Source organism: Triturus cristatus, chromosome 3_2 (genome assembly GCF_964204655.1).
Source record: "Triturus cristatus chromosome 3_2, aTriCri1.1, whole genome shotgun sequence".
Lineage (NCBI taxonomy): Eukaryota > Metazoa > Chordata > Amphibia > Caudata > Salamandridae > Triturus > Triturus cristatus.
In genome coordinates this window covers 97,496,416-97,509,584 of record NC_140584.1, presented here as the reverse complement: position 1 = coordinate 97,509,584, position 13,169 = coordinate 97,496,416, and the positions used below count along the sequence as shown (strand labels likewise).

The 13,169-nt window shown below is 41.9% G+C and overlaps 1 protein-coding gene across 2 annotated transcripts in view; it reads right to left on the bottom strand.

Annotated features, from left to right (window-relative positions):
* Positions 1-13,169, bottom strand: part of SEMA5B (semaphorin 5B) — an 834,612-nt gene that overhangs the window by 598,012 nt on the left and 223,431 nt on the right. For both annotated transcript variants that reach the window (XM_085647318.1, XM_085647319.1), the window contains one exon: positions 9,455-9,515. The gene's annotated coding sequence lies outside the window, so the exon portion shown is untranslated. The remainder of the gene's footprint in view (positions 1-9,454; positions 9,516-13,169) is intronic.

The following is a 13,169-nucleotide window of genomic DNA, read 5'->3' as shown; positions in this document are numbered from 1 at the left end:
CAAGTAACTGTGGGAGGAGAACTCCGCTCTGCCCGCGGAGTGTACGAAGTTTTGCCTACTCCGCGTTCCGCGAAGAACGCGGAGTAGGCAAAACTCAGCACACTTCGCCGCCCGCCTCCACCCCCCCTATTAATAATATAACTTAAAAGTACATTAAAGCAAATTAATAAGACTTACCTTTTAACCGCGGCGTCCCTGGGCTGTCCTTCTCCTCTTCTTTGGCATTAGAAATACTGATAAGAAAACTGCGCATGCGTGCACGCCCGAGCATGCACATTTCTCGTAAGAAATGCGCATGCGCGGTCTTGCGCGCATGCGCAGTTTTCTTATCAGTATTTCTAATGCCGAAGAAGAGGAGAAGGGCAGCCCAGGGACGCCGCGGTTTAAAGGTAAGTCTTTTAAACTTGCTTTAATGTACTTTTTAAGTTATATATTAATAGGGAGGTGGAGGCGGGCAGCATAGCGGACCTACGCGGAGTTCCACGGTGTTGGTTGCCAACTCCGTGGCACTCCGCGTAGCTTTGCTACGCGAACTCCGCCCAGGCATACTCCCAAGCAGGGCACAAATCCGGAAACAACAGAAGTGGGGGACTAATTCAGTTAAGTAGTATGCAAGTGACATCATGGTGTGTGACATTACAGCACATGACATCACAATTATTATACCATTGTTGCAAGGGAGAGGATTTCTTCAAGTAAAACCTGCACTGATGTACTTGCAATTACTAAATTGCCCTTGGAATATTTTTAACATCGCTAACTTTCTGGTTGCCGCGGCCCGGTCAAGGAAAAAACTTGACGTATAGCTTAGTTTATGATTTTAGTGATATATGTATCTGTCTGGATGAATTTTTACAATGTTGTTGTTATATTGTATTTGCGCTTAATTAATAATATTTTGTATTGTGATGTACTTTTGTGATTTTAATTAATCGATTAAAGTGGTTTTGACTGACTGACTGACTGACTGACGTCACAAGAAGTGACCTCAAAGGAAGTGACCTAAAAGGAAGTAGCATCACAACCCACAACCTCACGGAAAGTGCCATCACAAGTGGGGACATCAGATCTTTAGACCTCACACATATTTAGCAGGTCTGACATGAGTGCATTTAAGCGCATTACGAGATTTAGCCGATTTGATTTTGTGTCTGGCTTGTGCCAAAAAAGTGATGCAACCCTGTCGCAAAATCTGGACATCAGCTTACATTTATTTTTTTTAAACCTCTGCTGCAATGAAATTGGCAACAAGGAGTAATGTGACAGTAAATCTGTTTAGCTCAATTGGTTGCAAAGTCTTCATTTTAAAATATATTTCAGGGTTAAGGCACCTGCTGCAGGGATCTTTGTGTGCCCAGTGAATCTCAGGAAATCATAATATTTATAATAGCAAAATCAATCTGGACATTGACGCATTTGTTTGAGAGATCTGTGTTTTGTCTAGACCCGGTTTTGAATCAAAGTAGCATAGAGGGTTAATTGGTCTACTGCTAAGCACACTATGTAACATGCAGATGACAGATGTATATTTTATGTAGATGTGTAACTGGGTTACTGCTTTTAACACAGAGATCCTTTTGTTACTTGCAGTTCCTAAATTGTAATCCTAATATAGAACAGTGAGCTATGAAGGACATGCGACTCCTACAACTTGTTACCCTCACTGTCTTTATGTAACACATCCTGTACATTGATTTACACTCATCATTTATTGTCATGTGTATGTGTGATGTAAAGCTCGGACACCTGGCATCGCAATGAGTAGCGCTATAAAAAAAGTAAAACAAAATAGTGGTATTTGAGTTGTTATTTGTGCAAATACTGGGACAGACCAACACATCTGACATTCTGACAGTGCATTTGTATCTCTTATATACAGGGTCTGAACAATGTCAAAAGCATGCCACTTGTGAAGTGTAAACAAACTGTGTGCCTTTGTTTCCCCTCCATTGCATTTGCATTTAGGTGTGAGGCTCCAGATAGCTTCCAGCCAGGATACATGAATAAATTGATGCAGGGTGGCCCCTTAACCTACCTTTGTTTTAGACTCTGCTGGAATTTAAAACAACAAAGCCCTCTTGCCACCAGCACGTTGCGGCTCGAAATGAAAGCAGACAACGTGCAGGCACTGCTGAATGTGTCCTAGCGTCTGGAAATGACACCAGGGCCAGTTCAGTATAGTTCAGTGGGGCTCAGCTTCTTGGCAGGGGGGACGGTGTCAATCCTGTAAAAATAATGGGTAGACGCCTTCCATCCAGAGTGTACCCTAGGCCCCTAGGCTTGTGCCCTGCTCCCAAGGAATCTTGTGCTTTTTCAAACATGAGGAACTGTCGGTTTAGGAATAAGTCCCCCTCCCCACCCCCCATCCCCGTCCACCATCACCTCTGGCCATCTAGGATTTAAGACATACAAAGACATCAACAAAATATGTTAGGAGGCCAAAGGGAAATATGGTGGCTTAATCTTTTGTCATTTTATCAATTTGTATTATGCTTTTCATGCAAAACGCCTTCATGCCTTAGATTTCATTTGGGTAAATATCCTATCACAGGAGCAAGAAAAGCTTGTGAACAAAAACAATGGGAGTGGCTGTTGTTCACTTCACGTGCTTGTTTGCTCAATTTTCTTACGCTGAAATGCATCCTCATGTTCAAAATTGACAAGAGGATGCAATCCGTTCTAGAAACCCGCAGAAAATACTGCACCAGTATTTTGCATAATAACATGTAATTTTTATGGCATTTTGAGTAATTTCTGCAAAGATAATTATGCAAATTGCATGTAGCCAGGACCTTGTTGGATTGCGTATCCTAGCCTGTTGCTTGGCACTATTCCCCTATGTGCCAATGAGAAGAAGATTGGGCAGATCAAGAAAGCAACCTTTTTATCTCCAGCTCGATGTTTTTCAATGTGTCTGCTAATTGAAAGAGTGTGTATAGGTATTACGCACGGTCATTAGCGTGGCTTAAAGTACCTGTTAAGACCAACATGCATATCTGCAGTGCTTAATTTGCAAATAGTGCCCGGGCCCTTCTCAGGAGACCACTGGAGCTTGCACCACCCATTGCCCCTGCCAGTGCTACCTGCAATACCAACACACCAAGAAACCATCACACTTGTACAAGTGTGACACTTCAGGCTATTCCAGGCATCTCAATACAATAAGAATGGTATAGACCACATTTTTTTAAATGTAAAATAGAACATTGGAATGTTGAGAACTCCATTTCAGACAATGGAGTAGCTCCATACTTAAATTTTGTTGCACTGTTCTTTATTCCCCTCTTCTTATACAATATCAACGATGAACCCTTCTTTGAATGCTATGTCTTGTAAAGCGCTGTGATACCCTGGGTCTAGTAAGTGCTATACAAAACCTCAAATAAATAAATAAATGGTTGGTATAAGCCCAGAGCGCCAACTTTTCAATGCTTGTCTTTCTGTTTCTCCCAATTTAATTCAGAACATTCTACCCTCACCGGGTGGAATGTCCTACTAGCCTTAAAACCTTTCTGCCTTGGGCTCTACTGGTTGTTAAAGGCCGTCACCCTCGTTATGGGCACTTGCCTGTGGCTCAGCCTACAACTTGGGTTCAGGGCCTTAAAAACCGGTACAGCCCTCAGTAGTGGGCTATAAGGCTAAATTGAATTATTAAACACTGTGTTTTGTGCGTATCTCAAAATTAGGCAAACAGTGCCACCAAATGGTGGACTGTCATAAGTGCCCTGTTGAGAATTAAGTGCTGGTGCTGAGCACCGGAATCCACCAGCTCAAATTAAGTACTGAATATATGGTTACACTTCTCACTCTATTCAGACTATTAATGCCTAGCTGCTATCATTAAAAACTCAGAATATTGATGTTACTCAATGTTACTCAAGAATGATCCTTTTCAGGTCTGGCTTGACAAAGCAGCTGTCACCTGACCTTACGTGATCATCCTTAAAATGAGCTTTTAGGGAGGGGGTTTATGTTTTGATTGGGCAGAAGTTGTGCGCTTACATGAAAAAAGTGCTTGCCATCCAAGCATCTGTGATTATTTTGCTTGTAGACAGGGGGGGGGGGGGGGGGGGGCGCGTAATGATGATCAGGTCCCGAAGTAAATTTATATATATATATATATATATATATATATATATATATATATATATATATATATAAAATCTACTGGCGGTCGCCAGTAGATAGTTATAGTTAGGACCACGTTTCCATAGGAAATCCGCAACATTCTATTTGGAATAACTTTTGCGCCGGTCTACGAATCCTCGCGAAATTTTCAAAATAGGTGGGGCGCTATGCTCCGCTCCTACCCTGAAAGTCTCGGGGGGATTCCTCAAGCGGGGGCTGAGATACAAGGGGGGTCCCAAAACGCGTTTTTCCCATGCATTTTTCCATAGGACCTTTAGACACAGCTACAGCCCGAACGGCTGAACAGAGTTCTTTGAAATTTGGCAGAGAGGTAGTCTACAGGTCAAGGAAGTGCCTTTTGTAGGTCTGGTGTAAATCTGTTCAGTAGTTCCTGAGAAAATAGCATTTAAATCAATATATATATCTGTGGCAGCTTACCGTGCGCTTACGGTAAGCTTACCGTACGCGTACGGTGACGTGCGCGAGCGCAATTCTGATTGGACGTTAGATCTTAGTAAACATTCTAATCGGTCGAAACCAGGAAGCGGCGGCCGCCATTTTCTCTCTCGCACTCTGACAGGGGGTTGAAAAACAAAGCGCAAAAACATGTAAAGGGGCTGTTTAGACAGCTCCCAAGCACCTAGTCATGTCGAGGGCGTCCTCAACGATCCCCCAAGTGAAAAAAGGCAATATTAATTTTTTCGAAAATTTCACCGATTACGCTTACCGTACGCGTACGGTAAAAAAAAATTAAAAAAAAAAATATATCCACACTCTCCCCACCCCGTGAGCAAATTTGTGCATGGCATATAACCTACAAGCAAAACATATATTTTACCTATCACAACGATGCTCATCATATGTCCTCCATGTGCGCACGGTGCGCGAAGCGCATCGTGCGTTCATGGCCCATCTAGCGTAACGTGGCCACGCGGTGCGCAAAGCGCACTGCGTGCTCACCGTGCGCGCACGGAACGAACTGCGTTAAGTGGGCGCGCACGCCACGAATGGCGTAAAGTAACTTAGCATTTAAAAAACCGTACAAATTCACTGAAAAAACCATAGGTTTCACACACGTTATAGTTAGGAATTAGCATTTAAAAAACCTTGCAAATTCACTGAAAAAAACATAGGTTTCACACATGTTATAGTTAGCTGGACATTTTACTGATAAAAAACCAATGAAATTCCCCCGTTATAGTTACTGTAGGCAACTATAACTCACGCGACCGTAATCCTCTGCTGATGACATATGTGTCTTTATGAAAAAAAAATATTTGTAATATATGTATAGCTAAAATTTAATGGAAGAAGACATGGGCAAATAAGTGTCTAAATACAGTATTAGCATCAGCAGAGGATTGCGTTCGCGTGAGTTATAGTTGCCTGCACTAACTATAACGGGGGAATTTCATTGGTTTTTTATCAGTAAAATGTCCAGCTAACTATAACATGTGTGAAACCTATGGTTTTTTCAGTGAATTTGCAAGGTTTTTTAAATGCTAATTCCTAACTATAACGTGTGTGAAACCTATGGTTTTTTCAGTGAATATATATATATATATATATATATATATATATATATATATATATATATATATATTCACTGAAAAAACCATAGGTTTCACACATGTTATAGTTAGCGGAAATTTTACTGATAAAAAACCAATGAAATTCCCCCGTTATAGTTAGTGCAGGCAACTATAACTCACGCGACCGCAATCCTCTGCTGATGCTAATACAGTATTTAGACACTTATTTGCCCATGTCTTCTTCCATACATTTTTAGCTATACATATATTACAAAATTTTTTTTCATAAAGACACATATGTCATCAGCAGAAGATTGCGGTCGCGTGAGTTATAGTTGCCTGCACTAACTATAACGGGGGAATTTCATTGGTTTTTTATCAGTAAAATTTCCGCTAACTATAACATGTGTGAAACCTATGGTTTTTTCAGTGAATTTGCAAGGTTTTTTAAATGCTAATTCCTAACTATAACGTGTGTGAAACCTATGGTTTTTTCAGTGAATTTGTACGGTTTTTTAAATGCTAAGTTACTTTACGCCATTCGTGGCGTGCGCGCCCACTTAACGCAGTTCGTTCCGTGCGCGCACGGTGCGCTTCGCACACCGTGCGCGCACAGTGAGCACGCGGTGCGCTTCGCGCACCGCGCGCCCACTTTACGCAGTTAGTGCCGTGCACGCACGGTGGGCACGCGGTGCGATGACAAAGCAAGAAAGCACGTCAACAAATCTGTTTCTGCTTTCCTCCGTGACTATGGTATGGGTGCCATTTACCACAACAACTTGCGTTATGACATGCAAGACATTTATAGAGGAGATGGTGTGCACTTCAATGATGAAGGGAACAGTCTTCCTCTTGAACCTTAGACTCTGCATCGGTACTTACTTGTAGGTACCACTAAAAAATCATTTCATAAACACAACGGCTCTTTTTAGAGCCCCCTAATATCTAAACACTTAAATCTGTTTTTCAATTTTTTTATTTTTTTTTCTACCGTACGCTTACCGTAAGCTTACCGTACGCGTACCCCGTGATTTTTTTTAAAATCAATAAATGTTTTCTTTGTACTTTTCTGTCCTTCTTTGACCCCCTTACAAATGTTAGGGGGTCTGTAACTCTCCTCATTGCCCCCTTTCCTTGTTTTCACTCTTTTTTTTCAGAGTGAAATACACAAAATGGCGGCCGCCGCTTCCTGGTTTCGACCGATTCGAATGTTTACTAAGATCTAAGAGCCAATCAGAATCGCGCTCGCGCACGCCACCGTACGCTTACCGTAAGCGTACGGTAAGCGTACCGTAAGCGGGCTCAGATATATATATTGATTTAAAGGCTATTTTCTCAGAATCTACTGAACAGATTTACACCAAACCTACAAAAGGCACTTCCTTGACCTAGGGACTACCTCTCTGCCAAATTTTGAGTAATTCTGTTCAGCCGTTCGGGCTGTAGCTCGTTCTAAAGGTCCTATGGAAAAATGCATGGGAAAAACGCGTTTTGGGACCCCCCTTTTATCTCAGCCCCCGCTTGACGGATCCCCCCGAGACTTTCAGGGTAGGAGCGGAGCGTAGCGCCCCACCTATTTTGAGAAATTCGCGAGGATTCGTCGACCGGCGCCAAAGTTATTCAAAATAGAATGTTGAGGTTTTCCTATGGAAACGTGGTCCTAACTATAACTACCTACTGGCGACCGCCAGTAGGTAATATATATATATATATATATATATAAAGTATTGAACCAGTATAGGTCTTTATCGCTGATCTTGAGAGGCCTGCTGTTACACTAGTTGGTAGCAGACAAGAATCAAATGTTTTTATCAATCATCTTTGTATATTACTGCTCCTACAGATTATAGTTGTTTTTCTTGATGACCACAATTCTAATCTATTTTACAGTAAACATTCCCATGTTCAAATACGGACTCACAAAATTAAAAGTCACCCACTTGGTGGATTTCTGTTCAAACACATGTAATTATCACAACATTCCTTTTAAGTACCTACAACTGCTAAATACAGTAACATTTTAATCCTGAATTATAGAAAAGATTTACGCTCTTTTTTAACATTCATCCCTATAGGTTTAAGACTGCTTAGGCAAAATATCCAATTTGCCTGAAAGTGGCAAGGTTTCTTTTCTACGTCCCCACCTCTCACATCTTCCCCCAGTTTATCTAGAGCAAAACATCTAAAGCTGTTCAAACTACCTCGATGAAATTCACGAAAGACAGAAGCACACTGCATGTCTAAATGTTTAATTGGTTGTGAGTGTTCCCTAACTCTTTCTTTCAACTGTCTAACTGAGCTGCCACCATACTATTTAGGAAAATCACATTTAATCACATATGTCTTTACATCTAATCTCAAAAGTTTTCAAATCCAGTGAACTCCCACTAAAGTATATAGTCAATATTCTGATCTTATTAAATGCTTGACTGCAGGGTTTGCAATTCTTACAGCAGTTTAAAAAAATGGCTCCTTGTTACCATGTCACCACTATTCACCAATCTGGATAACTTAATAGCCAGATTTTATGATAACTCAGGTCTAATCAAATATCTGAATGTGGTCACTGTGTTTTTTAAGTATAGGATGTTTTAAAATCAGACAGCAGAACTTCTTTTGATCGTTTCTTCTTGTGATCAATAATGTAGGCCAATAACTGTTGAAACTCACAGCAGAAGGGAGTTTACGAAAGGAAAGAATTCACCCACTGGTAGCTGCATTTGTGCATGCATAACAAGGCTAATGTTTTGTTAGGAGTGTTTAGGTATAGTCTGCATGACTATTTAAAGCACAGGCAGGCACGCATGAGTTAATACTTGTTGCAATCTAAATTATACGAAGAAAACAAATAAATACACATAATACCAGAAAAAACAAGAATATCTAGATCTACAAATTGAAATGGAATCAACATCCTAAAATCGAATTATGTGGCACAATCTAAACTGTTTATATTCTTATCCGGTATTACCGACAACAAAATTAACTGAAATGTTTCAATTAGTTGTATAGTGATGAAAAGCTGCACCAGCTGTGGTGCGTTTTGAACCTGTGGCTTGTGGGTTTCTAGGTGGGAGCTCAGCTCACTGAGTTACAACTTCAGGTGTTTACTCAGGTAGATGTATCGAGAGAACATTGAACTAGAACTTCCACCAGCCTACCTTTTCCGTAAAAGCGCTACATTCCGACGAGCGGACAGCTCATCTGATTGTGCAGACACTATCTTCGTATCTGGTGCTGCTGAAACTATCAGCAGTAAAGTGTCTGCGATAGCTCTCGTGCACAGGTCTTTTATCAGAGACACGCTTTAGCATTCCTGCCGGGCGCTCTCTTCCAAGCAGCCGACCATTTTGTGCCTCTGGCAGAACATACTCGGCAGCAGGGCAATCACACCAAAGTAACTCGCCCCGAGGTGTTTAATGCAAACAAACAAAAAATGTGATTAAGCTATCCATGCTTCCTTTTGTATCTACGAAGGCCACTTTCGCACTCATTATTCCGAATATGTCTCTAAAGCGTAATGAGGGGCCGACGTCATAGGCGGCCAATCACAGGGCAGATAAAGTTCCTGACTCCGGCCGCACACTGAGGTAAATGTTGGACTACACACGACGCTTGAGAAGCGTTTTCAAATCTCAGAGCTGCTAATGGCCGCGAGAGAGCACAATGGCGCGAAAGGGGAGAGCTATTGTTAGCTGAAGTGCCAGAAAAAAAGGAGGCTTAACCACTTACTACCAGATTTCGGTCAAATAGCGTATTACAAAAATCTAAAATTAAGAAGGAATTGAACTTACTGCGGCTGCATCACGGGGTTGTCGCCGACGAGGCCGTGCTTGGTGTTAATCCTGGGGTAACCTGCAGAGAAACAGTAGAAAGGCCTTAGACTCCCAGCGGACAAGTACAATGCACATCTCGGCTGCGGCACACAGGGCCTAGCAGACTTGGACATAAAGGAAAAGTATAGGCATTGTGCACCGAGGGAGCGCCGCTCACACCCGCCCATTTTGCGTGCATTTTCCTTACACTTACTCTCAATAGATTATTTTACTGTATATATCACTGGGTGGAGTTGTTTTGCATTATTCAGTTATAATATCTAACGATAAAGGTGTACACAAGCGAGCCAATGTACCAGATTCAGGTGGGAGAGACTCCCAATTTTCTAAAACACAAAATTGCTTTATTTTGGATATTTCACGCCTGAAATGGCCTCTGTTCTATTAAACGTCACTGGGTAAAATGCATTCTCCCGATTATTTGTTTATCTCACACTTTCCGATTCTAAAAGGTTGGCATGTATGAAGATGCCATACTGTGTCGGGTGTCAAAACCACCCCAATCATTAATGCACATCCCACATCAGTGGCGGCTCCTCCGCTAACGCGGAGGTTCGTCGCCCCACTGCTTTTTAGCACTGAAATAAAGGGAAAATCTAATGATAACTTGTGTTAATAAAATGGTAATAACTTGCGTTATTATTTTATTTTGTCCTACTGCAGCAGTTTTGGAGGGCGGGGCTGCTCTGACTACAGGAGGAGTGGTGAGCACACTGGATAAGTGTGCATGAATGTTTGGCCGGCCGTCACAGGCTTTCCAAACATTCATGCACACTTTGCATGTTCTCCACACAGGCTGCATTACAGCCTTTGTGGAGAACATACCCAGGGCCCCAGTCAGCTTCTGAGCACTGAACCATGGCGCTCAGACCAATCACAATGCTGCATTGCAGCGTTGTGATTTGCTGTGGGGAGCCTGGGTGTGCTCCCTGTTCCAGCCAGAGCGAGGGACCACGGAGGAGCGATGCAGCAATAAGGTACGTTTTTGTGTGTTCTTTCTACACCCCCCCCCCCCTTTCCCCCCCTCTCTCACCCCTGATCCATGCCGGCCGCTATTGCACACGGTGAAACTTCAGTTAAAAATTAAAGCCCAGTTGTGTAAGGAAAAAAATCCCATCTTCAGCAGACACTTTCACAAGCCTGGTGTTACATCAGGTATGATACTTATGAAAAGCATTGGTGTTACAGTGGTCAACGTTTTAGAAGCATGCATATACTTCTGCAGTTCTTAATTTGTGCCTGTAGTTGCCAAAAACGGGCACCGGGACTCATTTCTGGGACTACGACATATTTTTCCACATCAGGTTTTGACGAAGAGCAAGAAGGGAAAAGGCGAAAGAAGGGAATATAGGAAAAGTGCAACAGAAGGAGAAAGAAGGGATAAATGGGAAGCCTCAAGCGTGTGAGATAGGAGATCTGAAGTGTACGGTGGAGGAAGAAAGGGGGGTGACGTGGAATCAAGCCTAGGTAACCCTGCTATTCCACAACCCTTGCATTTGGCATTGTTGGCAGAGGGCTCCGAAGTGAAACTTTGGGCCTATAAACTTTTTTTAACCTATTAATTAAGCAATGTTCTAGTGGGGTAGTAACAGTAATTCTAAGCATTGAAAGCAAACTTTTAAAAATGTAAAATTAGTTACAGGACCACAAGTCAGTGAATGAGCACTTTGGCCGCTCAGATGACTCAGCTGGATCAAAGGTCCCCTATTGAGTGCAAGTGGTGAAAGTATACAGCAGTCTATATTGGTAACAAGATGAAGAAAAATGTATTTTCCATCTGTACATATACAGCATGTGGAGACATTTTAAGAGTCAATCCCTAAATTAGCCAAATTAATCCTGCGATTTACTTAGGACAATGGGACACACACACAAACCCACCAACGTACCACCATTGATTCACAAGTAGGGACAATGAGAAGTGGCAGACATTCTGAGACTGGCTATCCCACTCCACACTGAACTGTAAAAATCCCGAAAATGCTTTTGGATGCAGTAGTGATTTTACAGGAACTCCTTTATAGTCACCTTTACAACGTTCAGTCCTTTGTGCAGCTTAATACACCAGCCATGCACAGCTGAGGGCTGGGCTGTGGTGAGGCATTTTCCTTTGATCTCAGAATTTAACGGGAAAAGTGTACAGCATATACTGTACCATGCAGATTTTGGTGCAGTAAGCACCAAAAATCTGCATTTAATCCGCCAGAAACTCGTAATAGGTGCTATTTACAACACCAGATAAATAACGTACATGGTTTGTTATTTATCTGCTGCAATAAAAAGTAACTGGATTGCAGAAAACCCTCCTGAACATTACTACCACAATAATGGCACTCCCGAACAATACACATAGTAGTAATACCTCTGAACATTAATTCGAAACTATACATGCACAGTGCTGGCACTTTTGAAATAACCGCTGAATATCTAAATTATACAGTATTAGCCCTTTTGAACAGTACCGACTGATTGCTAAGGGTGCAACCCTAGCACGTCTAAGCAGGGAGGAAGTTCAAAGCCATAGGCAGATATAGCACTTTGTCATTAATCCATAGCTTATATTTGTTTCAGATAGAAAATCCTTAGAATCATAGCATAATGTTAGCTCAGTCTCTAATCCTTGAAATGATAATGTAATTGTTGAATTGCATAACATGCATATAAAGTTTTAATCAACAGTATAGATTTAATAAAAACCCAAGCAAGGCAAGTAGTAGTCCGCACAGATTGTGGTATCCCTCACAGGTGTGTGCCCTCGGGAAGGCTCCCAAAGCACGATGGGAGCAGTCCTTTAATTTTTGTTTTTCCAGTCTTCGTTTTTGAAGTAAATATTGGGCATTTTTAGTTCGAGCCTAGGCAGCACATGCACTGCTCCGTGAGGCATGCTGTATTCAGGTATGGACTTGAAGCTCCGCTCACTCTCCGCCCATATTTTTCATTGACTTGTGTCATTGTCCTTTGGAAACTGTGGCTTTTCATTTGTCAATAGGGTTAGTAGTCCCTCCTTATCTCATTGTCTCATTTCGTAACCTCCCATGGCGACACCTCCAGTTACATGTATTGTTACTAGGTAGGCTTTAATTACAGCCTCAGAGCACTATTTCATTAAATGGCAGGATACGCTCTCACAACTCTTTATTTTTTTCCCCATAGCACGTGGCAGCCGAGCCTTTGGTTTATTTGTGGCACTGAACAAAGCTGCATGTTTGTTTTTTACCATTAATTTTTTTTTTTTTTTAACTGCCCTATGCTGCACTTTCACTTTAATGGCGTCAGCGCCACTTTCCTTAGACTCAGCTCATCTAAGGAAAGGGGCATGGCTGACATTAAAGTGAAAGCGCAGCATGGGGCGCTTTTACAAACAAGCATTTGCAATGCTATAGGTATCGCATTTACGAGAGTTACGTAAATGCGAGACCTATTGGATTGCAAAGGCTTGTTCAATGAGGTAATCTTTCTTTCCAACTTGTCATTCAAGCTCCTCAGATGTGATAAACCTTTAGATGATGGTAATATACAAATAACAAAGTGCTCTGGGGTTTTACAGAAGGAACACAACTAGGATACGTTTTAATGCTGCTGCACCACAGTCTATAGTCACGTCATGAAGTTCCCGGGTCTGGCAAGTAGAGAGAAGCAGAAACGCCCACTTTTATAAACACTTCATGTGTAT